The following is a 26,321-nucleotide window of genomic DNA, read 5'->3' on the forward strand; positions in this document are numbered from 1 at the left end:
ATACACCTGTAGATAAATTCTCAAAGGGGTATAATTTGCAAAATTTGGTCACTTGGCGGGAATTCTGCTGTTCTAACACTTAGGGGCTCTGTATATGGAGTCCGCAAACTATTCTAGGAAAATCTGCACTCCTGGAGGCAAATAGCGCTCTGGAATCTCACCGTATGGCTAAAAAGTACTGTACAGCCAAATATGGGGTATTGCCACTGTCACGATTCACTCCGTGACTGTCAGGATCCCTTAGCCGCTGCCCACAATCTGTCACGGACGGGGGTGACCTTAGACCAGCAGACGGCTATCACATGTGCAGGGGGCTTATCCTAGTTATCCCTCCACTGCCACAATGTGATGAAAAAAAAACACACACGAGGCTATTGACCTCTTAGTTTACAGCAGGGGCTTATTTTAGGTATCCCACTGCTCTTCAATATACCATGAACTGCAGGGATTTGTGTATCCCGCTTACAGTTCCACTTAAACCTTGCAGCTCTCTGGCGCCCCCCTTTCTGTCAGGTCAGATTAGGTACTGCACCTGGGGTAATTAGTCGCCAGAAACGCTGCCTGCTATGTACTGGCTATTGGGTGTACTGCAGCGATGCGATAACTACTCCCGCTCAGGCAGGAACAATAATTATCAAGCCGCAGTCGCTACAGTGACCCCCCAAAAGCCGGCACACGGTCGCTGCCACCAGCTCCAATTGAACGGGTCTGGAGCAAACCCCAAAAAACAGTAGCGTAATTCCCTTCAGAGACAGGGTACGGTTTAGGGCAGGAAGAACGAACTAGTATTAAATAGGATACCCCATAAATGATTTTAGGCAGTGTTTATAAAATATTTTACAAAGATGTTACAAATGAGACAATTGCAAATATGTACAAGGTAATTATAAAAATAAAAGGATTAAAGGAAGAAAAGATAACTCACATGTTCTTAGATCATTGCATTGCAGGCAACAGGCTAGGAGCTTTCCATCTATCCCAGTGCATTGGGCACTCGCAGTCTGGTCGCTTCAGGTAAAAACTCACAACTCTGCTCTCTTGGATGCCTGCCAGCACTTAAAACCTACAGTCTGTGACCTCACAGAAAGGGCTTGGTTTTCCAACTCCTCCTACCTCTTCGGTTTCACTAACTGGGCATTAAATATATCTGATGCCCGTATCTTCGCTACAGAACATAAAATAATCGCACCATACCCATCGTTCATCTCATAGTATCGTGGGCATTCCGATGAGATCAAATATGCCCTGTCTGGGATACATATTTACAGAGAAATCCCTACTTCTTCACCAGATGGAGTTAGACGCCCGTATTTAGAGTGATGCGTAGATCCTCCGAGTGTGATTATGACGATATATTTTGGTGTTCGTAACTTAAACGGTTTGCATAATATCTTCCAAAAACAGAACAAAGAAATCCCATGCATTCTAGAAGTTTCTCTAACAGTTCCTGCTAACACAAATTCCTCTTGCAGCTATGCCCGTCGTAAATACCTTTCGTCAATAAAACTCCCCCACAAGGCAAGCTCTTCTACACAGACAGCTAGAAACACAGGGAAAGAAAGAGAACCAGAGAGAAGGGGGGTTTAGCCCCCGCATGCTAGCAGGAAAACTAACTTATGATATTTCATACCATATCGTGACACCTCCCCCTTTTAGCGTGCGCTACGGCGGCAGGACCTCTCGGTATGCCTCCATGCGCACGTCCGTGGGTTCACCCTGACGGGAAAGTCCATCTGCATTACCATGCTCTTTGCCCGCTCTGTGCTTAATGGTGAAGTCAAATTGCTGAAGGGCAAGGCTCCAGCGTAGCAACCTGCCATTGGTTCCACACATGGTGCTTAGCCAGCGCAGAGGGTTGTGGTCGGTCACCACCGTGAAGGTGCGACCGTACAAGTAGGGCTGCAAGCGCTGCAGAGCCCAGACTATGGCCAGGCACTCCTTCTCGATGGTGGAGTAGGCCACTTCCCTCGGCAAAAGTTTCCGGCTCAGGTACAACACGGGGTGCTCTTGGTCCTCCGAGTCAACCTGGCTGAGCACAGCACCAAGGCCAAACTCGCTGGCGTCGGTCTGTACCAAGAACGGTCGACTGCTGTCGACTGCTTTCAACACAGGGGCGTTGCACAGTGCTGTTTTCAACGCCTGGAAGGCCCCCTCACAGCCATCTGTCCAGTTGACGATGTGGGGTAGCTTCTTCCTGGTGAGGTCCGTCAAAGGTTTTGCCAGGCTACTATAGTGCTGCACGAAGCGCCTATAGTACCCTGCAGTGCCCAGGAAGGACATCACCTGTTTCTTGTTCCTGGGAGTGGGCCAGTTCACGATCACGCCCACTTTGTCAGGCTCCGGTTTCAGGGTGTTTCCACCTACCCGGTGCCCCAGGTAGTGAACCTCCCTCATGCCCATCTGGCACTTTCCCGGCTTGATAGTCAGTCCTGCTCGGTGAATTCGCCCGAGCACCTCCTCGAGATGCTGCAGGTGTTCATCCCAGGAGGGACTGAAGATGGCAATGTCATCTAAGCACGCCACGGCGTACTTCTCCAGTCCCTGAAGCAGGAGATTGACCATCCGCTGAAAAGTGGCAGGGGCATTCTTCATGCCGAAGGGCATGACCGTGGACTCGTACAGTCCAAAGGGTGTGATAAAGGCGGACTTCTCCTGCGCCTCGGGGCTCAGGGGAATCTGCCAGTATCCGCGACTCAGATCCATTATTGTCAGGTATTCTGCGCCAGCTAACTTCTCAAGCAGCTCCTCGATGCGCGGCATTGGGTGCGCGTCAGAGGCTGTAATGGCGTTGAGCCCCCTGTAGTCCACGCAGAACCGGGTGGTCCGGTCCTTCTTTGGCACGAGAACTACAGGTGAGGCCCACGCGCTCTTTGACCGTCGAATCACCCCCAGCTGTAACATCTCATCGATCTCCTGGCGCATAATCTGCTGCACCTGGTCAGAGATTCGATAGGGTGTTCGCCGTAGTGGGGCGTGATTCCCGGTGTCCACCTCGTGGACCGCTAACTCAGTCCTTCCAGGCCGGTTGGAGAACACGACCCGGAAGGGTTCCAGTGTGGTTTGCAACTGCAACCGCTGTGGTTCATCTAGCAAGGCGCTTACCTCCACGTCCTCAATGGACCCACGGGCCTTGGCTTGGGCCAGCATGTCCAGGAGGGCGTCTTCCTCCCCTTCTTCGGGTGCGCTGCAGACCGGTAGGACGAAAGGTTCACGTTCGTGATGAGCCTTCATCATGTTGACGTGAAAGGCCTTTCGCCTACCCCGAGTGTGGTCAAGCGTGACCACGTAGGTGACCGGGTTGAGCTGTTGGTGGACGACGTATGGGCCCTCCCAGGCTGCCTGAAGCTTATCCGTTGGTACAGGAACCAGCACCCACACCTTTTGACCCACATGGTAGGTCCGCTCCCGGGCGTTCTGGTCGTACCAGTGCTTCTGATCAGCCTGAGCCTGCGTCATGTTGTCATGCACCAACTGCGTCAAGGTCTGCATCTTGTCACGGAAGCGCAGGACATACTCCACTATGGACACTTCAGAAGGGTTCGGCTCCTCTTCCCAGGATTCTCTTACCAACCCAAGGGGTCCCCGGACTCGCCTGCCGTACAGGAGCTCGAAGGGGGAGAACCCTGTCGAGGCCTGCGGAACCTCTCGGTAAGCAAATAGCAGGTGTGGGAGGTACCGCTCCCAGTCGCGCCCTTGTGTCTCAACCAGCTACCTTTCGTCAATAAAACTCCCCCACAAGGCAAGCTCTTCTACACAGACAGCTAGAAACACAGGGAAAGAAAGAGAACCAGAGAGAAGGGGGGTTTAGCCCCCGCATGCTAGCAGGAAAACTAACTTATGATATTTCATACCATATCGTGACAGCCACATTCAGCTACAGTTGTGGGACACATTTTGGTGCCATTTTTATCCATTTTACCTTGTGAAAATGTAAAATCTAGGGCCAAAATAATTATATTTTCTTCACTGCCCAAAGGTATAAAATTCTGTGACACACCTGTGGTGTCAATATGATCACTGCACCCCTACATGAGGTCATTGAGAGGTGTAGTTTGTGAAATGGGGTCACTGATGGGGGGGTTCTGCTGTTCTGGAACCTCAGGAGATCTTCCAGTGGGTCATGGCACACTCAAACCATAACAGTAAAATCTGAACTCCAATATGGCGCATCTTCCTTTCCGAGCTTTGCACTGTGCCTCAAAAGTAGTTACTGACCACATATGGTGTATTGGTGTTCTGAGAAGAAATTGCACCAATCATTTTCTCCTATTCACCATTTTGAACATTGAAAACTTGGGGCCAAAGCAACATTTTAGTGGAAAAAAAAAAATGGTAATTTTCCATTGACTTAGCTAATGTTCTACATTTCTGTGAATAGCCTGAGGGCTAAAAATGCTCACTGCACCCCTAGATTAATTCCTCAGGAGGTGTAGTTTCCAGAATCAGGACACTTGTGGTGGTTTCTGCTGTCTTGGCATATCAGGGGCTCTACAAATGTGACATCGCATCACCAATCTCTCTCAAAATAGCACTCCAGAATTCAGTTGGCATTCCTTCCTTCCCGAGCCTTGCCATGCATGCAAACAGTAGTTTTCCACCACATAAAGGATATCGACGAATACAGGAGAAATTGCACAACAAATTTTAGGGTCCACTTTCTCCTGTTTTAACTTATGAAAATTCAGAATTTGGATCTAACGCAACATGTTTGTGGGAATTTTTTTTTTATATTTTCACGGATCAAAGTTATAAACTTCTGAACTATGAGTTCAAGGTGCATGCCACACTTCTACATATATTCCTTGAGGGATGTAGTTTCCAAAATGGGGTCACTTGTGGTTTGTTTCACTGTTTAGGTACATCAGGGGCCCTGCAAACACGACATGGGGTCCGCCATCTATTACACCCAATTTTACGTTCCAAAAGTCGAATGGTGCTCCTTCCTTTCCGAACTTTGCCGTGCGCCCAAACAGTAGTTTTCTACTACATATGGGGTATCGACGTACTCAGGAAAAACTGCGCTACAAATTGTATTGTCAATTTGTGTAAAATTTGAGGCTAAAGAAATATTTTTGTGGGGAAAAGTAAAATCTTCATGTTTCCCCCCATTTCTTTAATTCCTGTGACGCTACCAAAGGGTTAATAAACTTCTTGTATGTGGTTTTGACCACTTTGAGGAGTGAAGTTATTTAAATGGTGCAAATTTTGTGTATTTTCTGTCACATGGGCCCCTCAAAGTCACTTCAAATGGGATTTGGCCCCTAAAAAAATGGTTTTGTAAATTTTGTTGGAAAAAATGAGGAATTGCTGTTAACATTTTAACCATTTCAACTTCCTAACAAAAACATTTTTTTTTTTAAATAAAGAAAAGTAGACATATGGTAAGTGTAACTTATAGGCATAAAAATTCAAAGATGCAAAAAATAATGACCAAAATTAACCTCGAACATGAAGTACAATGTGTCACAAAAAACAGACTCTGAATCACTGGGATACGTTGAAGCGTTCCAGAATTATGTCAAAGTGACACTGGTCAGAATTGTAAAATTTAACATGACCATGAAGGTGAAAATAGACTCGATGAGTGAAAGAGTTAAAGAGAAAAGTCTCAACATTCACCTTCATATAAACATTGGGATTTCTGCCCATTTCTCAAGGCAAAACTTCTCCAGTTCCTTCAAGTTAGATGGTTTCCTCTGGTGAACAGCGATCTTCAAGTCTGAACACAGATTCTCCTTGGATTAAGGTGTGGACTGACTCAGCCGCTCCAGAAAATCTACCGGTTTCCCCTTAAAACACCGGAGTGTTGCTTTAGCAGTACGCTTTGGGTCATTTCCTCGCTGGAAGGTGAACCTTCATCGCAGTATCAAATCACTGACAGACTGAAACAGGTTTTGCTCAAGAATATCCCTGTATTTCGCACCGTTCATCTTTCCCTCTACTCAGACCATTTTAACTGTCCCTGCTGCCAAAAATCATCCCCACAGCATTATGCTGCCACCACCATATTTCACTGTGGGCATGGTGTTGTCAGGGTGAAAAGATATATATCTTTATACACTTTTTTGTACTTTTATATTTTTTTATGCTATGAAACAATAAGTTTTCCCCTTCTGCTAGCTAATGTAGATGTAACTGTATTTAAAATGGCTGCCAGTATTCACCTATGCCCTACTTTCGTTTCTGAGAAGCCAAGTATCATTTCTTCTGAAATCGAAACCTAGGATATGTGAAGAGAGGAGGATTCACCAGAAGAAATCAGGACAAATCAGAAAGACTGAATACTAGATATGTACTACTTAAACCCCGCCTATTGCATTCCTTCTGCTAATACACAATATAGTACTGTGTATCCGGAAATAAAGTCAGTTGCTGTGATCGTTGCTGATACTTAAAGATGCACGAGCATGCACTGAGATTGAACTAGCTCTTTGTCTGACTCATTCTTACCCGGTACCAGTGCTCATAGACTAATTTGGAATGACTGGTGAAGGAAGGGTATTGGTCGTGACGACCCCGACAATTTGGCGCTTCCAACGTGGGGCACGGCCAGTGATCCGAGACCCCCTGGACGACACCCGTAGTGGCTGACCTCGAGGACTGATCACCCTCCAAACACGGTAGGTGGAGATCATATACTCTGTATGTGTCACACTTGCTAGTGTTTCAGCCATTATTGGTTTGTCTGTGGTCTCCTTGGGTCCGAGGGGTGACCGGTCGAATAGTGAGACCGAGCGCGATCCTGTGCCGTGCTCCGAACCAGCAACTGAGAGACGTTGCATCCTGCGCATCCTCGTGTACACCATACCTCCTCCACCGGTCATCGTACTCCATTCAACCACCCTACCCGTGACTATTGTCTAGTAGTGAAGTAGAGTGAAAGATTGAGAAAGTTGTAGATTGTGGGGCGGCTTAGAGAAAGGGATAGGAGACGCAGCCTCTGTGATATTGTACAAACAGGTAATTAAGACGTCCCAAGAGGGGGACCACCAGAATTTTTGTTGTACAAACAGGTAATTAAGACGTCCCAAGAGGGGGACCACCAGAATTTTTGTTGTACAAACAGGTAATTAAGACGTCCCAAGAGGGGGACCACCAGAATTTTTGTTGTACATACTGGTAATTAAGACGTCCCAAAAGGGGGACCACCAGAATTTTAGTTTAGAATATCGTGACAGGATAGTCTGTAATCACTGTTGTTCAGGTTAGGGACAGGATATAGCGAGCACGAGGCCCTATATTCATAGTACGTTGAACGCGAGGTTCCGTGCTTTAGGACACAGTGTTGATATCGTTGTCAGCGGCCTGCTGCAGCAGGGCGTAGTATTCTGTGAGTCATGCTGCGTCTCTTAAAACAGAAGAAGTCTGTGCCCCACAAGTTAAATGAGGATGCTGTGGAAGTCAAGACAATAGTAGAGTCACGGGAGGGAAAGAAGGCAGTCAAGAATGTTGGCAGGTTGTACAAGTATGTAGGATTGCCCTCGTCAGGGAGATTGCAGCTGTCTACATGGCACAATCTCATAGAGAACAAAAGGGGCATGTTGAAGGATAAAGGATTGTTAGAACAAGCGCAAGCTCATTTACGAGTTGCGTGAGGCTTAAAGAACGAGGGATGGAAAGAGGTTGATGGAGAGGGAGGATAAGAGGATGCAGAGCCCATGTTTGGTTATAAAATACCTCCGAACTGTAATCTCGCAGATTGTAAAATGGCCGCCGCGCCACTGATATTGAACACGCAGTCACAGCCACCGCCTTATAAAGGCGGCGACACGGGGTCTCCGGAAGCGTGGGTGTGTCCTACCTGTGGCGAGCAGAATCCATTTTGGGCGGAAACCTGTCGCGTGTGTGGGGCGGGTCGTTCTCGGGACTAAAAGAAGACTTTCAATTTGTGTGATGAATCTGATATTGTTAGCCCAAAGATGGGGAAAGAAATCTGTCAGGGATGCAGGGAAAATATTCTCAATCATTGGTTTTTCTAAGGTGTTCTGGCGTGTGAATTGTGTGATGAGGTTTTTATAGAAATTAATTAAGTCTGAGAACTGCTGTATTCCGTTTCTGTGTTTATCTCTGAAATACCCGATGGGAGGGGTCAAACAGCTGCGTTATTGCTTTCTCCCTTCTGTGCTGAGGAATGCTGTGATGTTCTTATCTCTGTGTCTCTGGTGTGGAGGGGGCACGTTCTCTGTTTCTCTGTATTTTCTTGGTGTAGTACGCGCTGGTAGATCTGTGTTTTGTTTAAAGCGACAATATTGTTTTGAAGTACAAAGAAATACTGTAAGTTGAAATTGGAAATTGTAAGTGAAATATAGTGCCTAGTTTTAGAAGGAAACTTGTAAGTGATTGTTTGGTTATCAGTGTGATTGAAAGATTGGTAAAAGATTCACCTGCTTCAAGTTGAGTGGTTGATATATAGCAAATTGAGGATCAACAGAGGATGTGAATTCTGATTGTTTTTGTCACGTTGAAAAGGGAAAGTTGTCTATTACTATGAAAAAAAAAAAAAAAAAAACTGGATGTTTTGTGGTACTAGAAGGGACTGAGAAAGTGACTGAGATTAATGTGTCGGAAAAGCAAACAATCAAAAAATTTGGGACAGAGGGTCTCCCTGCTAGACAATGTGGTCCCTCCCCAGGAAATTAAGCCTTTACTCCCGACTGTGAGCCCTATGCCCCTCAACCCCAAGGTACCAATATATTGTGGACTGCCGAGAAGTTCTATGGGCGTCTTATGGTAGTATTTAAAGATCTGGGATTCTCATTGTAACAAAAAGCCCGTTCTGCATCAGCAGCAAAATTAAAGGTTAAACCAGTAGCCACAGCAATTCCCCGCTCCAAATACAGCCCACCCCTCCCACACACAGCTGCAAGGACGCAGCTTCATTCCTTATCAGTGGCCCAAGTAACAGACTCCAGCTCCAGCCCTCCCAGCCTACACAAATCCAGTCTCATACTAAAATATTCCTTTTTAACCCTGTCTGGGAATCTCACTCCCCAGCCCCGCCATGTCAATTCTCAGATCAAGAGCTTGTTTTAATTGGAGTAAATGGCAGGCCCAATAAATATACTCTTACAAAACCCATCCCTGTGGGACCTTTCCCTGAAGTTACGGCTGAGTTCATAATCTTTTCTATATGTCCGGTAAATTTACTGGGGGCAGATTTATTATCACAGTTCCGCTCCAGAATATAATTCCAAGATGATGGTCAGATGGTCCTTACGTTATATAACCCCTATGCAGATGAACACAATGAGATCCGTATCCTACATGCCCTTCCCACGGTTATGATGGCCCTGATAGGCCCAGATCCACCCCAATAATGCCTGTAGAATCAGTAAAAGTGTTTCTCAAACCTGGTGCCCCTTTTTCCCAAAGTCCATCAGTGCCCTTTGAAATATTATCAGGAGCGGGGCTTCAAGGAGCAAATACAAACGTTACTCGATAATGGTGCCCTGGTACCCTGAGTTTCCCCATGTAACAAGCCCTTGTTTCCCGTTAAGAAAAGCCCCCACCCGGCCAACCCCCTGTGTACCGGCTGGTACAAGACCTACGGACAGTTAATGCAGTTACTGTTCTGGAAACTCCGGAGGTGCCTAAGCTTCCAGTTCCTATGGATCCAAATGGGGGAGGGATAGGTGATATGGAAAAGGACACTCTTTTTCTTTCTAAAATGGATCCAGAGGAACAAGATCAGGTTTCCAAACCACATGATTGTCTGGAATTGATGTCTCAGGAGACGGCTGGTCTCCCTACTGTCTCTAGTGTGCCCATACCTAATGCTGATTTTGAGCTTTTTGTAGATGGATCCCGTCACCAAGATGACCAAGGACGCTTCTGTACCGGATATGCTGTGGTCTCAGAACATGAGGTAATCAAGGCAGGGTCAATGCCAGCTCATATGTCTGCACAAGAAGCAGAGCTCAAGGCGCTCACAGAAGCGTGCAAACTAGCAGAAGGTAAGACTGTAAATATCTACACTGATTCCAGGTATGCTTTTGGTATTGCACACGGTTATGGGCCTATCTGGAGAGCCAGGGCTTTCCTGACAGCAAATGGCCACCCCATTAAACATGCTGAGGCAGTCCAGCAACTTATGAATGCACTACAGCTTCCCACCCAAGCAGGCATCAAAAAGGTAAAGGCACATAGCAAAGGCACTGATGGACGGACAAAGGGTAACGCACTGGTAGACCAGGCTGCCAAGAAAGCAGCAAGCACTCCTGTAGCCTCTAAAGTACATCACCTTGACACCCCACCATCTCCACTTGTGTCGAAAGACATCTTAGCCCGGTTACAAGAACAGGCAAGTAAGGAGGAGAAAAATAGGTGGCAAAAGATAGGGCTTGCTCTGATACCGTCACTGGACTATGGGGGAGGGGTGAAAAGGTCTGCCTACCACAGGTACTGTACCCAATGATGGCACAGGTTCTGCACGGGAATGTGCACCACTCGAAGACGGCCATGTGTGACACCCTGCAGAAACAATGGATTGCCCCCGGGTTTTCCACCTGCGCAGAAAGGCAGGTACAGAGCTGCATGATATGTGCCACACATAATCAGGGTAGGACAGTGAAAACTCCATCCAAACACACTCCCCGGCCCCTTTACCCATTCCAGAGACTGCAGATTGATTATATTCAGTTACCCAGGGTAGGGACGTATGAGTATATGTTGGTCTGCATTGATTTATTTCCAGGTTGGCCAGAAGCCTACCCAGTTGCCAAAGCTACGGCTAAGACAACGGCAAAGAAACTGATGGCTGAGATCATATGCAGGTATGGAGTTCCTGAAGTCATTGAAAGCGATCGGAGTTCCCATTTTACTGGAGAGATCATGTCAGAGGTAATGGCAGCACTGGGGGTAAGTCAAGCATTGCATACTCCATACCATCCACAGAGCAGTGGAAGAGTGGAGAGACTAAATGGAACTCTTAAGCTTAAAATCCAGAAGGCAATGGCAGGGACTGGTAAACCATGGACAGAATGCCTTCTTCTAGCATTGTTTTCAGTAAGATATACCCCAAACAGGAAGACAGGACTATCACCGTATGAGAATCTGTTTGGCAGGAGCCCCAATCTTGGATGTTTCTTTCCACAACAGTTGCAACTCAAGTACCAGGACTTGACTAGCTATGTGCAGGCCTTACATGGACACCTTGCCAAAGTGCATTTAACTGTCTTCAGTTCTCTTTCAGACCCAGAAAAGGTTCCTGGACACCATCCCTTGGAGCCAGGAGACTGGGTAGTGATAAAGCGGCATGTCCGGAAGAGTCTGGAACCAAGATTTGACGGACCATACCAGGTGCTCCTGACCACAGCCACAGCTGTCAAGCTCGAAGGAAAACCTAGCTGGATCCACGCCTCACACTGTAAAAGAGACCGAACCAGTGTTTAGTCACAGTAGTGACTGAAGGGAAATGTTGCTGTTGCTTTTGGTCCTGGGGTTGAGGGCCATCCTCGCCCCTGCCTTTTCGGCCCCTATTGTAAATAAGAATCCTGGTGCCACTATTCTCTGGGTAAACCTGACAGCCCCGGTAAATATCTGGCGATTTGATCTCTGTGATGTAGTCAGGTGCCTCGAGACTCAACGAGTGGTAGAGGGAATTATCCAGTTTTATATGTGTGTTACCAGAAATGACAACAATAATTGTTATTATTGGTCAGATGCTGCCTGGAATACGGGAGATGATTGGGGATATAAACCTAGCGAAGCCATGTTCCCTAAGGATGGGACAGGTAGGAGTCTTCGTGGGAGAATGCATCTTACAGCCCTTTCGCAACCACCTAGGGGCTGTAAATGGGGTAGAAACTGTCACCCCCTCCTCCTAAATATTGAAAGCCCCCAATCTGCTGTCCTGCAGACATTTGTACTGGGAAGGCATTTTCATTATGTATTTAATGGTGGATACAATGGGAATTTAGGCCATATACAGCTCCAGGATATTAGTTTCAGACCAACCAAGGCCCCTGTTACCAGTACACCTAAAATAAGCCCAGGTGAGCGTTTGCAAAATGTAGTTAATGAAGTGATACCCATTCCAGGTCTCAGTTGGCAAGAAGTTTTCTCCATAGAAACACAAACAGCCCCAAGGAAAAACCTATGGTTAGAATGGGTGAGATACAATGTAAGAGTCCAGAATATCTCTAGGATGTATTGCTTGTGCTGCTGCGAATACGCATCTATACACACATGCACTGCTTTTTCCTGATGACAACACCACTGCCTGTGTCATGAATCTGTTGAAAGGTCTGAAGCCCACTGATTGGGTTTCTCATGAATTAGTGGGACATAATCTGGGCAAACTAAAGGTCCCAGGAAAAGTAACCGTGTTAGCTTACAATTACACCTGCTATAATTCCCACGACACCACAGGTACACCACTAGGGATCTTCAAGACAGGTTTCTGCAAGGAGAACAGTTCTCTAGACACGGATTTGCTAATTAAACATACACAATATATGTACGTTATTTATTGGTTATGTGGAGATGGTAAGCTCCGTCCTAGGTTGCCTAATGCCTGGATAGGCCAATGCACCCTTGTTAAACTGGCCATGCAGTTCAAGATTTTACCTTGGGATCCAGAGGTACTTGACGAATCTACCAGAAAGAGGAGAAGCCTCGATCAGCTCCACATGAGTTATGAAGAAGATCCACTAGTATATATTGATGCCATCGGAGTGCCAAGGGGGGTGCCTGACCAATTTAAAGCTCAGAACCAGATCTATGCTGGTTTCGCTTCGTTAATCCCACAGGTGCAGATTAATAAAAATGTTGATTGGATCAATTACATATATTACAGTGAACAAAGATTCGTCAATTATAGCTGTGATGCTTTTCAGGGTATAATTGAGGAATTGGGCCCTAACACTAGAATGACTCTTCAAAACCGACTAGCCCTTGACATGATCTTAGCTGAGAAAGGAGGAGTCTGTGGGATGGTAGGAGAAGAATGTTGTACCTATATCCCTCAGAACTCTGGGGTGAATGGAAAGACCATGATAGCCCTTTAAAAGATAACTGGGTTAGCAGCAGAATTGAAAACTAATGCTGGAGTAGACACATCTTTCTTTTCCAGCTGGTTGGGTGGGCTCAAGGGATTCCTTCAGCAAGCTTGTATGGTACTGATTGCCCTCCTTATAATTGGATCAATAATCCTCTGTTGTGTTATTCCCGTGTATAGAAAGGTTATTGCCAAAGCAACTCCGACTGGCACCTTCCTCAATCAAGAAGTAGATCCACCAGAGTACGATGGTACCGATCCAGGGGAGATCCCTAAGTACGTCCCCCTCAAGAAATTAGACAAAACCCCCCATTCTCAGATGACGCTAAGAGACTTAGTTTAGGGACAGCGGGAGAACTCCATGTGAGGTTAGTGAAGGGTTCAGCTGCCTGGAGGCCTCTCGCTAGGGGAGAGCTTCTGAGGTGTCTGGATGAAGAAATCCACCTCCCCTTTCCCCATCACATGGACAGTCTCGAAGGATCTTTCTTTAAGGGAAAAACTTAGTGTTTAGGGGGGATTGTCAAGGTGAAAAGATATATCTTTATACACTTTTATTTTTTTTATGCTATGAAACAATAAGTTTTCCCCTTCTGCTAGCTAATGTAGATGTAACTGTATTTAAAATGGCTGCCAGTATTCACCTATGCCCTACTTTCGTTTCTGAGAAGCCAAGTATTATTTCTTCTGAAATCGAAACCTAGGATATGTGAAGCGAGGAGGATTCACCAGAAGAAATCAGGACAAATCAGAAAGACTGAATACTAGATATGTACTGCTTAAACCCCGCCTATTGCATTCCTTCTGCTAATACACAATATAGTACTGTGTATCCGGAAATAAAGTCAGTTGCTGTGATCGTTGCTGATACTTAAAGATGCACGAGCATGCACTGAGATTGAACCAGCTCTTTGTCTGACTCATTCTTACCCGGTACCAGTGCTCATAGACTAATTTGGAATGACTGGTGAAGGAAGGGTATTGTCGTGACGACCCCGACAGTGTTCTTGGGGTGATGAGATGTGTAGGTTTGGCACCAGACATAGGGTTTACCTTGGTGTCCAAAAAGTTCAATTTTGGTCTCATCTGACCACAGCACCTTCCTCCTTACAATTGGGGAGTCTCCCACATGTCTTTAGGCAAACTCAAAACGAGCCTTTTTGTGTGTAAGTAAAGGCTTTTTCCATAAATCTATAAAGGCCACCTCGATGGAGTGTACGGCTTATTGTGGTCGTATGGACAGATACTTCTTCAGTCTCTGTTGGGAACTCTGCAGCTCCTTCAGGGTTACCTTTGGTCTCTGTGCTGCCGCTCTGATTAATGCCCTCTTTGCACAGGCTGAGAGTTTTGACGTGCGCCCAGGTTTGTTGTGGTACCATGTTCTTTCCATTTGATGATAATGGATTTGAAGGTGCTTTGGAGGATCATCAGAGATTGGGGGATTTTTTTTCTTATAACTCAACCCTGACTTGCACTTTGTCCCTGACTTGTTTGGAGACTTTGTCTTCATGGTGTTGTTTGGTTAGTGGTGACGCCTTCTCCCTCTGGTCACCCCACTGCCTCTTCCTGCCTGTTGTGGTCCTGCTGCTCCTGCCCCCTCTGCACTGCTGTCCTCGCTCTGCATGGCACCTTGCCAGGTTGGATCAGTGACTTCACCGTGCACAGAATCGTCTTTCACTTCCGCACTCTGGTACGCCTCCTGACTTGCTGACAACTGTGTCTCACCATCATCGTCCGCTTGAGAAACTAATTGCTGTTCCCCACCATAGTTTTCTTCTGACCGTCACTGCTCAAATATTTTGGCATGAAGACATACGATCTCGTCCCTCTTGAAATGTGCAGGGCGAGAGGCCAGAATCAATAAATGGAAATGTAAAGACTCGCTCCTCAAGTGTCCAAGTGTGGGATCACTTGTCTCCTGGGACTCATGGATGAGCATGTATGTTGTGCTCCCACCTGCAAACTGTACGGTGTTATTTTTTATAAATAAAATATGTAGCCCTGAAAATGAGTTTAACGCTAGAGCCACCTGCTGACTCTCCAAAATGTATGACTAAGTGCCACCTGATGGCGCTCAAAAAATTATGAGTGAGTGCTGCCTGATGGCCCTTCAAAATGTGTAATTGAGGGCACTCAAAAAAATGTGGAGCAAGGGCCGCATGATAACCCTGTTGATATGGTGTAGAAGGAGGAGAACAAGAAAAATAAAAAAACCATGAACTGTATTATCATATTAGGGTGGAAACGGGTGCATGGGAATACAGATGCGCCTATTAGTTATCATGACCCCGGCAGCAATAAAACCCCCGGAATAATCTTAAGCAGGGAGGGAGAAGTGACTGCGGCCTGCAAGCCTTAGATCTGAGCCAGCTCCGTGTAAAATAAAAATAAAGATGCCGTCATACAACGGGAGAAAGACCCAAATGTAACTCCTGTGTGAATAAATGGACAAAGGACTGGTGGTGTTCTGTCCCCAGGATGGGTTGGAGAACGTTCCCCCACATGAATATTCATTGGCAAAGGTCTCCAAGGAGATAAAAGAAATGTTTTGAACCCCCAGTTTTGATCTATTTGAAGCCTTGTGGGCTGCCTGAGGCTCTGAGCCGGCACAGGAGGAACTGGCGCCCACCATAGCTGGAGTCCGATGCCTGAAGGTCCTTGTGCTAGTTGTATCCCGTGCCCCTGGGACTCCTTGTTGTTGGCCTCAGAAGTCCCACTCCTTCTAAATGAAAGGTTTTCTGAGGCCCTATTCTACGTAGGCCCTATTCTACAGATATTCCAGGGGGTGTTGCATTCCCTCCTTCTCATTTTTGAGAGGTCTTTCACTTAGTGCATAGGCTTCAGCAGTCTATGAGTCCCAAAAATTCAGAAATCTCATGCACACGATTCCTTTTTTTTCTTGACAAATGGAAAACTGCTGCATTTTTTAAAGAAGCAGCATGTCAAGTCTTTCAGTGATTTTACAGTGTTTTTTCACCATTGAAAAAGCGCAAAAACACAGTAAAAACAGTGTGAACTGTTATGGACCTGGTGGTTAGGTGCACCAGGAATGACCTGATAGTTAAACACTGAGTCGGGACAAGCTCTGGGGAAATGGGAACTCTGCTGACCGCAAACCCTACTCCTATCAACACAACTACAAATAGCCGTGGAGCGTGCCTGACGCTGCCTAGACAGACGCCTCTTCACAGCCTAAGAGCTAAATACCACTAAAGAAGGAAACAAAGCCTCACTTGCCTCAGAGAAATTTCCCCAAAGGTAAAAGCAGCCCCCCACGAGTATTGACTGAGTTAAGAGGAAATCACAAACACAGGATGAAATAGGTTTTAGCAAAGAGAGGCCAATCTAACTAAACAGATTGAGGATAGGAAAGGGATCTTTGCGGTCAACACAAAAAGCTACAAAAACCACGCAGTGTGAGCAAAAAGTACCCCCGCACCGACTCACGATGCGGTGGTGCCACACTGCACCCCCAGAGCTTCCAGCTAGCCAGGCAGTTTCATGATAGCAAGCTGGACTAGAAATAAACAAGGAAAACAATATGTAACAAATGACATGCAGGAACTCAGCTTCTGCTGAAGTAGACAGGTCCTCAGAAAGAGCCAGGAGAGATCTGACCAGTACTAGAACATTGACAGCTGGCATGGAGTAATGGTCTGAGTGGAGTTAAATAGAGAATCCAGCCTAGCCCTAAACGAGGGCAGCTGGAGAAGGAATCTCAGAACCAGCAGCTCCACTCACAGCCACCAGAGGGAGTCCAAGGACAGAACTCACCGAAGTACCATTCATGACCACAGGAGGGAGCTCGAGAACGGAATTCACAACAGTGAACATAGCCTAAGGGGTGGAGGAGGGTTATTTTCCTCTCCTATTAATTTTGCCATATAAACAAGTCATACAGGGATGAATATTTCCTAACCTTTTACCCCTGTAAAATCCGTTTTATCTGCGGTTTTGTATGTTTTATTGTCAGTCTGTAAAAGTTCCGCAATACTCTCACAACATTGTTTGTAGTAGTGACCTGGGAGTCAGAGATGTGTCCAGGCGTCTTCCCCATGATGTTCCCATGTCACTTGAGCCCCGTTTCCATCCATGTCAGATTTTACTACGATATCACATGCCGGTCATCATCATCACAGACGCCGGTCATTATTACATAACGGTCATCATCATCATCATCACAGACGCCGGTCATTATAACATAACGGTCATCATCATCATCATCATCATCATCACAGACGCCGGTCATTATAACATAACGGTCATCATCATCATTATCACACACGGCTGTCATTATTACACAGCGGTCATCATCATCACAGACGCCGGTCATTATTACATACCTGTGGAAACATCTCCCGGAATCTCCTCCTTCCCGTCACTCACACACGGCTGATCCCCCCTCGTCATCGCTTCCTCTTCTGTCTCCTCCTTCACTTTATTCTTAGTCGGATCTTCCTCCTGATATATCAGATGTAACAATCAGCACAATACATTTAGTAGCATCTTAAGGGGTGCATGTGTGCGGGGTCAGGCACGCGCATCCCTGCAGCAAAGCATCATGGCAGCTAAGCATCGAGACGCCGCAGTTATTTCATCGGCAGTTAGTCACGGCAGAAGTCAGGACCCCACTCTATGATCTGTCTCTTTTGGGTAAGTCTGCTGAGTAAGCAGTTCTTATTACTTGGACCTAGCTTTGCTGTTAACCCATTTTACTCCTTCACCATGTTTACCTATGCCCTTACAGTGTTTGCTCCACTAATCCTCACTCTCCTTCGCTATCCACAAACCCCAGCACCCTCTAACCAAATAACCATCTCTCCCTCCCTCTTTCCTACCCACCTGTCGTCCTCTGCTGACCTGCTCCTCAACCTCAAATCTGTCCTAATAAAACAAGTCGGCCACTCTCCTTCTCCCACCTGCTCTCCCTCTTTCTGCTTCTCCTCACTGCTGGCAACATATTTCCCAACCCTGGACCCCCACAGCTTACACCTCCCATGACTACCCCCACCTACCACTCCCTATCTAATATGAACCACCGCAATCTTTCCAACATAAAACCCGTGCCCCTGACGCCCACCCCCCTGCTCCCTCTCTCTGGAATGCCCGCTCAATCTGCAATAAGCTTCATGTGATTCATGACCTTTTTCGCTCTCACAATCTTGCTTTCCTCGGCCTCACAGAAACATGGCTAACACCCCCTGACACCACCTCCCCTGCTGCGCTGTGTTACGGTGGCCTCCACTTCACCCACACCCCTCGCCCTGGCAACAGACATGGTGGAGGAGTGGGTCTTCTCCTTTCATCAAACTGCACCTGTAACCCAATCCCACCTATACCTTCCCTTATCCTGCCCTCTTTTGAAGTCCACTCTGTCCACATCTACTCTCCCTCCAATCTCCAAGTGGCCGTCATATACCGACCTCCGGGCCCAGCCACTGCCTTTATTGACCAATTCTCCACCTGGCTCCTTCACTTTCTGTCTGCTGACATTCCCACCATCATCATGGGTGACTTCAACATCCCCACTGATACCCTTCAGTCAACAGCCTCCAAACTTCTGTCCCTTACTTCATCTTTTGGACTTACTCAGTGGTCCTTCCCAGCCACCCACACAGACGGACATACACTGGACCTGGTCTTCTGTTGTGAATTCCGTTCTTGGGCTCCCTCCGGTGGTTGTAAATGGCATTTTTGTAAATTCTGCCCTTGGGCTCCCTCCGGTGGTTTTAAGTGGAACTGCTGCTCCTTTTAGCTTAGCAGCTGCTTCCACTGATCATCTCTTCTGCTCTGCTATTTAGCCTGGCTCTGATTTTCAGCCTGTGCCAGCTGTCAATGTTTCTTGGTTGGATTCAGATCTCACCTTGGATTTCCTTGATAGTCGGTCCTGTTCAGCAAAGATAAGTCCTTGCATGTTCATTTGTTGTCCTCTTGCTGTGGACTTAATCATTCAGCTCATTTTATGTTTGCTCTAGTCCAGCTTGTCAGTATTCAATATTCTGTTAGGCTGGAAGCTCTGGGGAAGCAGATTTGCCCTCCACACCGTTAGTCAGGTGTGGAGATTTTTTTTGTAAACTCTGTGATGGATTTTTGTAGCTGTTAATACTGACCGCACAGTATCCTTTCCTATTCCGTCTATCTAGATTAGAAGTGGCCTCCTTTGCTAAATCCTGTTTTTATTCTGTGTATGTCATTTCCCTCTCCACTTACAGTCCATATTTGTGGGGGGCCGTCCTATCCTTTGGGGATTTTCTCTGAGGCAAAGATAGCTTTCCTGTTTCTACCTTTAGGGGTAGCTAGTTCTCCGGCTGTGACGAGATGTCTAGGAAGTGACAGGAACATTCCACGGCTACTTCTAGTGTTGTGTTAGGTTCAGGAACTGCGGTCAGTAAAGATACCATCTCCTCAGAGCTCGTCCCATGTTGCTCCTTAACCACCAGGTCATAACAGTACAGCTGGCCAACAATGAGTTAAATGCAACTCCCAAAGAAGGAAAAAAAAGTTCTGAGCCATTTTTTTTTCTGCAGTCTGTTTTGTCTTTTTTTTCCTCTTGATCTCTGGGTGGTTCAGAATTTTGGCGTTGACATGGAAGTTCAGGGTTTGTTCTCTCGTGTGGATCAACTTGCTGCAAGGGTACAGAGTATCCAAGATTATGTTGTCCAGACTCCGGTTTTGGAGCCTAGAATTCCTACTCCTGATTTGTTTTTTGGGGATAGATCTAAGTTCTTGAACTTTAAAAATAACTGCAGATTGTTTTTTGCTTTGAGACCCCGTTCCTCTGGTGACCCCATTCAGCAGGTGAAAATTGTCATCTCTCTGCTGCGGAGACCCTCAGGGTTGGGCATTCTCCCTTGAGTCAGGGGACCCGGCATTACTTAATGTAGACGCATTTTTTCAAGCGCTCGGATTACAGAAAAAACCTTGTTGGCCCTGTGTCAGGGTCAGGAAGCGGCAGAAGTATACTGCCAGAAATTTAGAAAATGGTCTGTGCTCACTAAATGGAATGAAGATGCTCTGGCTGCAATTTTCAGAAAGGGTCTTTCTGAAGCCCTTAAAGATGTTATGATGGGGTTCCCCATGCCTGTTGGTTTGAACGAATCTATGTCTTTAGCCATTCAGATTGATCGGCGCCTGCGCGAGCGCAAGGTTGTGCACATATGGCAGTGTCCTCTGAGCAGAGTCCTGAGCCTATGCAATGTGATAGGATTTGGACTAGAGCAGAACGGCAGGAATTCAGACGTCAAAATGGGCTGTGTTTTTACTGTGGTGATTCTGCTCATGCTATTTCTGATTGCCCTAAGCGTACTAAGAGGGTCGCTAGGTCTGTTACCATCAGTACTGTGCAGCCTAAATTTCTCTTGTCTGTTACCCTGATTTGCTCATTATCGTCCTTTTCTGTCATGGCATTTGTGGATTCAGGCGCTGCACTGAATTTAATGGACTTAGAGTTCGCCAGACGCTGTGGTTTTTCTTTACAGCCTTTGCAGAGCCCTATTCCCTTAAGGGGCATTGATGCGACATCATTAGCCAAGAATAAACCTCAGTACTGGATTCAGCTGACCATGTGCATGGCTCCAGCACATCAGAAAGATTGTCGTTTTCTGGTGTTGCATAATTTGCATGATGTGGCTGTACTGGGGCTTCCATGGTTACAGGTACATAATCCGGTGTTGGATTGGAAATCCATGTCTGTGACTAGTTGGGGTTGTCAAGGGGTACATAGTGACGTTCCTTTGATGTCAATTTCCTCTTCCCCCTCTTCTGAAGTTCCTGAGTTTTTGTCAGATTTCCAGGATGTATTTGATGAGCCCAAGTCCAGTTCCCTTCCTCCACATAGGGACTGTGATTGTGCTATTGACTTGATTCCAGGCTGTAAGTTCCCTAAGGGCCGACTTTTCAATCTGTCTGTGCCAGAACATACCACCATGCGGAGTTATATTAAGGAGTCCTTGGAGAATGGGCATATTCAGCCCTCTTCGTCACCGTTGGGAGCGGGATTCTTCTTTGTTGCCAAGAAGGATGGCTCCTTGAGACCCTGTATTGATTATCGCCTTCTTAATAAGATCACGGTCAAATTCCAGTACCCTTTACCTTTGCTTTCTGATTTGTTTGCTCGGATTAAGGGGGCTAGTTGGTTTAATAAGATTGACCTTCGAGGGGCGTATAATCTTGTTCGTATTAAACAGGGTGACGAATGGAAAACTGCATTTAATACGCCCAAAGGCCATTTTGAATACCTTGTGATGCCTTTCGGGCTCTCTAATGCTCCTTCTGTATTTCAGTCCTTTATGCATGATATCTTCCGGAATTATCTTGATAAATTCATGATTGTATATTTGGATGAGATCTTGATTTTTTCTGACGATTGGGAGTCTCATGTGAAAACAGGTCAGGATGGTATTTCAGATCCTTCGTGCTAACACTTTATTTGTGAAGGGGTCTAAATGCCTATTTGGAGTTCAGAAGGTTTCTTTTTTGGGTTTTATTTTTTCTCCCTCGGCTATAGAAATGGATCCTGTTAAGGTCCAAGCCATTCATGATTGCATTCAACCCACTTCCGTGAAGAGCCTTCAGAAATTTTTGGGCTTTGCTAATTTTTATCGCCGTTTCATTGCCAACTTTTCCAGTGGAGTTAAGCCCCTGACCGATTTGACAAAGAAAGGCGCTGATGTGATGAATTGGTCCTCTGTGGCTGTTGAGGCCTTTCAGGAGCTTAAACGTCGATTTACTTCTGCCCCTGTGTTGCGTCAGCCGGATGTTTCTCTTCCTTTTCAGGTTGAGGTTGACGCTTCTGAGATTGGGGCAGGGGCCGTTTTGTCTCAGAGGAATTCTGATGGTTCTTTGATGACACCGTGTGCATTCTTCTCCAGAAAGTTTTCGCCTGCGGATCGCAATTATGATGTTGGCAATCGGGAGTTGTTGGCTATGAAGTGGGCATTTGAGGAGTGGCGACATTGGCTTGAGGGAGCCAGGCACCGCATTGTGATCTTGACCGACCATAAGAATCTGATTTACCTCGAGTCTGCCAAGCGGTTGAACCCTAGACAGGCTAGATGGTCCCTGTTTTTCTCCCGTTTTGATTTTGTGGTCTCGTATCTTCCGGGATCTAAGAATGTTAAGGCTGATGCCCTCTCTAGGAGTTTTTTGCCTGATTCTCCGGAAGTCCTTGAGCGGGTTGGTATTCTCAAGGAGGGGGTGATTCTTTCTGCCATCTCCCCTGATTTACGGCGGGTACTTCAGGAATTTCAGGCTGATAAACCTGACCGCTGTCCAGTGGGGAAACTGTTTGTTCCTGACAGATGGACTAGTAAGGTAATCTCTGAGGTTCATTGTTCTGTGTTGGCTGGTCATCCTGGGATTTTTGGTACCAGAGGTTTGGTTGCTAGGTCCTTTTGGTGGCCTTCCTTGTCGCGGGATGTGCGTTCTTTTGTGCAGTCCTGTGGGACTTGTGCCCGGGCCAAGCCTTGCTGTTCCTGTGCTAGTAGGTTGCTTTTGCCTTTGCCAGTCCCTGAGAGGCCTTGGACGCATATTTCCATGGATTTTATTTCGGATCTTCCTGTTTCCCAGATGTCTGTTATCTGGGTGGTTTGTGACTGGTTTTCTAAGATGGTCCATTTGGTACCTTTGCCTAAATTGCCTTCCTCCTCTGATTTGGTTCAGTTGTTTTTTCAGCATGTGGTTCGTTTGCATGGCATTCCTGTGAATATTGTGTCTGACAGAGGTACCCAGTTTGTTTCTAGGTTTTGGCGGTCCTTTTGTGCTAGGATGGGCATTGATTTGTCTTTTTCTTCGGCGTTTCATCCTCAGACAAATGGCCAAACTGAGCGAACCAATCAGACCTTGGAAACCTATTTGAGATGCTTTGTGTCTGCCGATCAGGATGATTGGGTGGCCTTCTTGCCGTTGGCCGAGTTCGCCCTTAATAATCGGGCTAGTTCGGCTACTTTGGTTTCGCCTTTTTTTTGTAATTTTGGTTTTCATCCACGTTTTTCTTCAGGGCAGGTTGAGCCTTCTGATTGTCCTGGTGTGGATTCTGTGGTGGACAGGTTACAGCAGATTTGGACTCATGTGGTGGACAATTTGACGTTGTCTCAGGAGAAGGCTCAACGTTTTGCTAACCGCCGTCGGTGTGTTGGTCCCCGGCTTCGTGTTGGGGATTTAGTTTGGTTATCTTCTCGTCATGTTCCTATGAAGGTTTCTTCCCCTAAGTTCAAGCCTCGCTTTATTGGTCCTTATAAGATTTCTGAGATTATCAATCCGGTATCTTTTCGTTTGGCCCTTCCTGCCTCTTTTGCCATCCATAATGTTTTCCATAGATCTTTGTTGCGGAGATATGTGGTGCCCGTTGTTCCCTCTGTTGATCCTCCTGCCCCGGTGTTGGTTGAGGGGGAGTTGGAATATGTGGTGGAGAAGATTTTGGATTCTCGTTTTTCGAGGCGGAGACTTCAGTATCTTGTCAAGTGGAAGGGTTATGGCCAGGAGGATAATTCTTGGGTTGTTGCCTCCGATGTCCATGCCGCCGATTTGGTTCGTGCTTTTCACTTGGCTCGTCCTGATCGGCCTGGGGGCTCTGGTGAGGGTTCGGTTACCCCTCCTCAAGGGGGGGTACTGTTGTGAATTCTGTTCTTGGGCTCCCTCCGGTGGTTGTAAATGGCATTTTTGTAAATTCTGCCCTTGGGCTCCCTCCGGTGGTTTTAAGTGGAACTGCTGCTCCTTGGATTTAGCTTAGCAGCTGCTTCCACTGATCATCTCTTCTGCTCTGCTGATTAGCCTGGCTCTGATTTTCAGCCTGTGCCAGCTGTCAATGTTTCTTGGTTGGATTCAGATCTCTCCTTGGATTTCCTTGATAGTCGGTCCTGTTCAGCAAAGATAAGTCCTTGCATGTTCATTTGTTGTCCTCTTGCTGTGGACTTAATCATTCAGCTCATTTTATGTTTGCTCTAGTCCAGCTTGTCAGTATTCAATATTCTGTTAGGCTGGAAGCTCTGGGGAAGCAGATTTGCCCTCCACACCGTTAGTCAGGTGTGGAGATTTTTTTGTAAACTCTGTGATGGATTTTTTTAGCTTTTACTACTGACCGCACAGTACCCTTTCCTATTCTGACTATCTAGATTAGAAGTGGCCTCCTTTGCTAAATCCTGTTTTCATTCTGTGTATGTCATTTCCCTCTCCACTCACAGTCCATATTTGTGGGGGGCCGTCCTATCCTTTGGGGATTTTCTCTGAGGCAAAGATAGCTTTCCCTTTTCTACCTTTAGGGGTAGCTAGTTCTCCGGCTGTGACGAGATGTCTAGGAAGTGACAGGAACATTCCACGGCTACTTCTAATGTTGTGTTAGGTTCAGGAACTGCGGTCAGTAAAGATACCATCTCCTCAGAGCTGGTCCCATGTTGCTCCTTAACCACCAGGTCATAACAGTCTTCACCCGTCTCTGCTCTCTATCTAACTTCACCACCTCCCCTCTCCCTCTATCCGACCACCATCTGCTCACCTTCTCATCCCTGTCCTCCTCACCGGTCACCCATGTCCAGCTACATGCGCACCCCCGCAGAAACCTTGCACACCTAGACACCCACACACTCTCTGACTCCATCCTACCACTGGCATCCATATCCTCACTCCACGACACTGCTTTCTACAATGCCACCCTCACATCAGCTATTGACACTGTTGCCCCTCTCGTTCATGGCAGAGTGCGACGTATCAATAGACAACCCTGGCACAATAACACCACTAAAAAGCTTCGGCAAGTGTCCAGGGTTGCAGAGCGGCATTGGAAGAAAACAAATTCGCAAGATGACTTCACTGCATTCAAACAGGCAACACTCACTTTTAGATCTGCTCTCACCTCTGCTAAACAGGCCTACTTCACAACCCTTGTATCATCCCTATCCTACAACCCCAAACAGTTATTCAAAACCTTTAACTCCCTCCTCCGCCCACCACTGCCCCCTCCAACCTCCCTCATCTCTGCTGAGGACTTTGCCACACACTTTAAAAATAAGATCGACCAAACAAGGCAAATCTTCATTGCTCAACCGCCACAACCCCTCTGTATACCAGACCAATGCCCAAACCCCATAACCTCCCTCTCCAAGATCACTGAAGGGGGGCTTAATTGTCTCCTCTCCAAATCGCACCTCACCACCTGTGCGCTCGACCCCATCCCATCTTCTCCCCAACCTCACCACCACACTTATCCCATCCCTAACCCACCTCTTCAACCTATCACTAATTTCTGGCACCTTCCCTTCTGCATTTAAACATGCCACAATCACGCCTATCCTTGAAAAGCCAACCCTCGATCCAACTGCTATGTCCAGCTATCGCCTAATATCGCTGCTCCCATTCGCTTCCAAACTCCTGGAGCAGCAAGTCCATGCTGAACTTTCCTCCCACCTCTCATCTAACTTGCTTTTTGACAATCTACAATCTGGTTTCCGCCCCATCAATTAACGGAAACAGCCCTGACCAAAGTCACTAAGGACCTACTTACAGCCAAAGCTAATGGACAATACTCTGTACTCCTCCTTCTAGACCTGTCCTCTGCTTTTGACACAGTTGACCACTGCCTCCTACTACAGATCCTCTCCTCCTTTGGCAGCAAAGACCTCGCCTTATCCTGGATCTCCTCATACCTTTCCAACCACACATTCAGCGTCTCCCACTCCCACACTACCTCCTCATCCCACCCTCTCTCTGTTGGAGTCCCCCAAGGCTCTGTTCTAGGACCCCTACTCTTCTGAATCTACACACTTGAACTGGGACAACTTATAAAGTCCCATGACTTCCAGTACCACCTTTATACCGATGACACTCAGATCTAACTTTCTGGCCCAGAAGTCACTTCTCTACTCTCCAGAATCCCAGAGTGTCTTTCAGCTATATCCTCCTTCTTCTCCTCTCGCTTCCTCAAACTCAATGTGAACAAATCTGAACTCATCATCTTTCCTCCATCTCATAGATCTTCCTTACCTGACCTATCTATCGCAATTAACGACATCACGCTTTCCCCCATACCGGAAGTCCGCTGCCTCGGAGTAACCCTTGACTCTGCCCTGTCCTTCAAACCACACATCCAAGCTCTTTCCACCTCCTGTCGCCTCCAGCTCAAAAATATCTCCAGAATCTGTCCTTTCCTCAACTCTCAATCTACTACAATGCTTGTGCATGCCCTCATCATCTCCCGCCTTGACTACTGCAACATCCTTTCTGTGGCCTCCCTGCTAAGACTCTTGCACCTTTCCAGTCCATCCTTAACTCTGCTGCCCGACTAATTCATCTCTTTCTTCGCTACTCCTCTGCAAATCTCTTCACTGGCTCCCAT

At 46.7% G+C, this 26,321-nt stretch overlaps 1 pseudogene across 1 annotated transcript in view; it reads right to left on the reverse strand.

The window, feature by feature from the left end:
* LOC143801483 (uncharacterized) overlaps nucleotides 1–26,321 on the reverse strand; it is a 54,829-nt pseudogene that overhangs the window by 24,171 nt on the left and 4,337 nt on the right. The window lies entirely within an intron of this gene.

This window comes from Ranitomeya variabilis, chromosome 1 (genome assembly GCF_051348905.1).
Source record: "Ranitomeya variabilis isolate aRanVar5 chromosome 1, aRanVar5.hap1, whole genome shotgun sequence".
Lineage (NCBI taxonomy): Eukaryota > Metazoa > Chordata > Amphibia > Anura > Dendrobatidae > Ranitomeya > Ranitomeya variabilis.